This window comes from Nothoprocta perdicaria, unplaced genomic scaffold (genome assembly GCF_003342845.1).
Source record: "Nothoprocta perdicaria isolate Ctin4 unplaced genomic scaffold, notPer1 scaffold_50, whole genome shotgun sequence".
In the NCBI taxonomy this organism is placed as follows: domain Eukaryota; kingdom Metazoa; phylum Chordata; class Aves; order Tinamiformes; family Tinamidae; genus Nothoprocta; species Nothoprocta perdicaria.
The window spans coordinates 3,781,422-3,785,717 of record NW_020455755.1 but is presented as its reverse complement, the minus strand read 5'-3'; the positions used below and the strand labels follow the sequence as shown (position 1 = coordinate 3,785,717).

At 69.8% G+C, this 4,296-nt stretch overlaps 1 protein-coding gene across 1 annotated transcript in view; it reads left to right on the top strand.

Moving 5' to 3' along the window:
• Nucleotides 1–4,296, top strand: part of HIC1 (HIC ZBTB transcriptional repressor 1) — a 10,768-nt gene that overhangs the window by 3,647 nt on the left and 2,825 nt on the right. The window lies entirely within an intron of this gene.

Genomic DNA, 4,296 nt, shown 5'->3' with positions numbered 1-4,296 from the left:
GCGCCGGCCGGGGCAGCGGCCCCCGCTCCCCGAGGGGGCGGCGGCGGCTCCGGGGCAGCGGCGCGGAGCGTGGCCCGTTGCTGCCATCTCGTGGGCTGAGCACCGAGGGACAAGGCGGCCCGCCGGCCCGCACCCCCCCGCGGCACCGGCAGCCTCGGTAGGGACGGGACCCCCGCCCGCGTTCCCTGCCCCGGGGCACCCGCTGCGGGCTGGGGGCTTTCGGCGGCTGGGGACTCTAATGGAGAGGGGGGGTCCCTGTGCAGCACAGCCGGGCAATTTCCAGCCGAGATGGAAGGGATGCAACCATGTGCAGGGGGCCCTGCTGGAAGCGGGGGGTGCCCCTGAAGCTCCCATGGAACACCCACGATGACCCTCCTCAAAAATCTGAGCGTGAGGAAGGGGGCCCTGCTGGGAAGGTCTCATTGGTCCAAGTATTGTGTTGGAGGGAAGGCCCCTTGGTCCCGGAAGCATCATCCCACAGGGAAGGTCTCCTCACCCACTGGGGCATCATCCTTGAGGGAGGAGGCCCCTTGCCCAGCCAAGTGTCACCCTAGAGAGCAACTCCCTCTGCTCCCCTGAGCACCATCCGTGGGGAAGGTCCCCTTGCGTGGCCGCGTGGGGAAGGTGCCCTTGGCCCTCTGCACATCGCCCGCGGCTGCTGCGGGAGACACAGGCCCTGCTGCCCGGCTCAGCTGTCCACGCTGCGGCCGCCTGGGCTGGCAGCGGGAACACAAGGTGCTGATGCTGCTCCTGCCTTCCCTGTTTCCCTCCAGCATCTCCGCAGCAGCCGGGCCGGGACATCGGGACGCAGCCTCCCTCCTCGCCTGCACTGCAGCCTCCCTGCCTGTAGCTGCCGGGATCAGGGGGCGGAGAGGCTCCGTGGGACACGCTGGACACAGCACAGCACCCATCGGAGCTGCCACCACCCCGGCCTGCGCCCAGGGCTGGACGTCGTCCTGTGGCCGTTCCCTGCTGGTGCCCGCTGCTATCCGAGCAGGGCCCACCGTGGGCACTGTCCCTGCTTCTCCTTGGTGTTCACTGGCGCTGAGGGTACCTGTCCCCCAGCCCAGAGACGAACAAAAAACCACGGGCTCCCTGTAGTGGCTCATTCGTGTCATGAGTTTCACAGTCTCAGGCTGGCAAACCTGGAGGATGGAGAAGGATGTGAGTCCAGACCCTGCCAGGGTAGCTGGTCCCAAATGGTGCCATTCTGGAGACAAGGAGCATCCGATGCCCTTGGATGCTGCCAGGATGACGGCCCCATGCAGCTCCCTGGCACCGCAGGCTGGGAGATGCCCCCGGGCGAGAAGGGAACACGTGGGGCCAGCGGCATCAGTGGGGCCAGCGGCATCAGTGGGGCCGCGGCAGCGGCAGCAAAACGAGGTGCGAGCTGCCACCAGGGGCTCCCGGCTGCGCCGCGGCTCCGCTGGCCGGCGCGCCGTAACCGGAGGCATGTGTGTGGGCTCCCGGGAGCGGCGGCGCTGGGAAGCGGGGCCCTGCCGAGCCCCGTGCGCCGCATCCTGTCCAAGAGCCCCGGTCCCACGTGGAGCCAGGCATGCGAGCGCAATCCAAACCACAGCTGGATGCGAACCGGCTCCCCCGGCATCTGCGCTAATGTGCTGCGCCGTGATGGATCGTGGGGAGGGGGCACAGGCGGGACACGCTCCAGCTCAGACCTCCCAAAAGAGCCAATGACTTCAGCAGAGCTGTTTCCAATCTGCTCACCACATTGAGGCGAAAATGCCCCTTCCCTGCGCCCTCCCGTTTGCTGGCGCTGGCTCTGCCTGCGGCTCCAGCACCACGGTCACAACCTCCCGCTGTCCCGCAGCCCCTGGATCCCTGGCTGGCACCTGAGCACGTGGGTGCCCAGGGTACAGCAGCAGGTTTGGGGACCTTGAAGGATGTTGGGCAACCGGAGCTTTCCCCTGGTGCAGGAGGTGGTCACGGCACCGGCTCCAACTTTGCCCAGCTGGATGGAATTGCTCTTCCCTGGCAGCAGCAGGGATTGCCCCTGGGCAACCAGAGCACCACCCCGGGGTCCTAGCATGTCCAGAAGGGAAAGCAGGAAACCTCCAAAGAGGAGCAGGAGGAGGGATATCCCAAGCCAAGCTATGGCACTGAGCCCACTTCCACGTGCCCCAGTCTCAGCTCCTCTCCCTGAAGACACCGTCCGGGTCCTCTGCTCCCAGGAGAGCTGGGAAAAGCTGCAGGAGAAGGTGGAAAAGCTGCAGGAGAAGGTGGAAAAGCTGCAGGAGAAGGGGGAAAAGCTGCAAGTTTTCCCCTTGCCGCCCCTTGGGCTCCCTGTGCTGCCCCGCGGCCACGGCGTCACTCAGCAGGTCGCGGGGCAGCCGCGGGGACGCAGCTGCCTCCCAGCCCTCCCTGCCTTGATTTATGCAGCGCAGCCCCATAAATTACCGGGACGGAGCCCGCGGGAGCCATCGCTCACGGCAACGTCCAGAGCTCGCTGCCAGAACCTGAAACGTTTCCAGCCGTTAATTGAACAGGAAAAAAGGGGGAAATTAGTGCCCGGGGAGCTGCGATTAAACAGCCTCTCTGTAACGAGGCTCGTGCTTGCCCTGCTCGCGGCGTCCGACGGGCACGAGCCGTGACACAGCCTGGGACGGCCCCGCAGGGCCCCGGGGCTGCCCGGCAGGCGGGGGGTGGCTGAGCCCGGCCATGCCGCGGGTGTCACCATATGGGGCAGCCCCCAACATGGGGGGTTTGGAGTGACCTGTCCCATGCCTGCGGAGAGCTGGAGGGTGCCAGATCCAATCTCCAGACGGGATGGAGCCGGGGGACCCAAGCAGAGCAAGGAAGCAGGGAGCAAGGTCGGGGCTGATTGTCATACACATGTGTCACGAGTTTGGCTGGAGCTCAGCAGCTGGGCCCTGACACCCACCCCTCCCCAGGACCCCCAACCTGGCGCTGCAGTGATGAAGACGCTGCTGGTGGCCAAGCCCCTCTCCGGGGCCCGGCGGTGGTTCTCAGCGTGCACCAAGACCCCATGGGGCTGGCGGCGCGTAGCCAGGCGGAGCGGGATCGTGCGGTGCGTGGTGGGTTTGGATCCCACTCCCCAGCTCCGGGCTGCTTCCCGGCAGGTCCTGGCCAGGCCACGCGCGGGTGTGCGGCCTGGCAGGGCCGCCTGGAGCGAGAGCCCGGCCGTGAGAAAGGAGAAGCGAAAGTGCGAAGCGAGAGGCAGCCCCGGCTCCAGGTCCCGCCGCGGGCCCTGCCGCCCTTTCGGAGTCGGGAGGAGGGACGGGGGGGGAATGAGGTGGGGGGGAAGCGGGAAGCTGCCTCCCAAGCCCCTCTGTGCAGTCCCCCGGCTGCTCGGTACTGTCACCCATGGGTGCAGAGCTGCAGTCTCCTGAGTCCTCCAATTAGGGATGGTGCCCCCCCCCCCGACTCCTACCACATGCACCCATTTGGGACCCCCATGGGTAGCCCACCCCACATCTACATGGAGGGGAGGGGGGGGTCACATCAACCGCAAATCCCACGGTCCCCTCCGTCCGCGAGGGCAGCCCCGACGGGACGGGAAACAGGCCCCGGGGTCGCTCCCTCCGAAGCGACGCGGACGGAACCGCGGCCACGCGCGTCCCGTCGGGGCTCCGCGCACCTGCGCGGGGGGGAGGAGCCGCGGGCCCCGACGGGCGGCCCCGGGCGCCGCTAGATGGCGCCCCGCGAGCGGCACCGGCCCCGCGGCCACAGCGGCGGCTGCGGGACCCGCCGAGGGCGACAGCGGCGGCGTCGGGGCCCTCCGAGGTAGGTGCCACCGGGCAGCCGTCTCCATCCCCACCGGGGCATCCTGCGGGAAGCGAAGGGGCCCGTCGGGGCTGGGGGGGCGCAATGGGGGGCGCATTGGCCCGGACCCAGCGAGAGGCGCCGGGAGCCCCGAAGGGGCTCCCGGCGCCTCTCGCTGGGTCCGGGCCAATGTCCCCCCTGACCCCACAAGCGCCCGCCGCTCCGGGACCCCCGAGGGCGCGGCGGGGCCGGGCGGGAGGAGGCGCCCCCGCTCCTCCCGCGGCCGCCGGGGCGGAGGGAAAGGGGGGGGCCCGGCCCGTCGGTGCCCCGCCCGGGGAGGGGAGGAGGAAACCTCCCGCCGTCCCTTTAACAGCCAGCGGGCGCTGCTCGGAGTTCAGGCCGGGGTCAGGGGGAGTTCGCAGCCCGGGCTTCACCTCCGCGCTGGCGGCGCCGGGAGCCCCGAGGAGGAGCCGCCGTGGCCGCCGCCGCCGCCCGCTCCGAGCCCGGCCGGCACCGCGGCAGCCGCGGGACATGGAGCGGCGGCGGCCCGAGGGG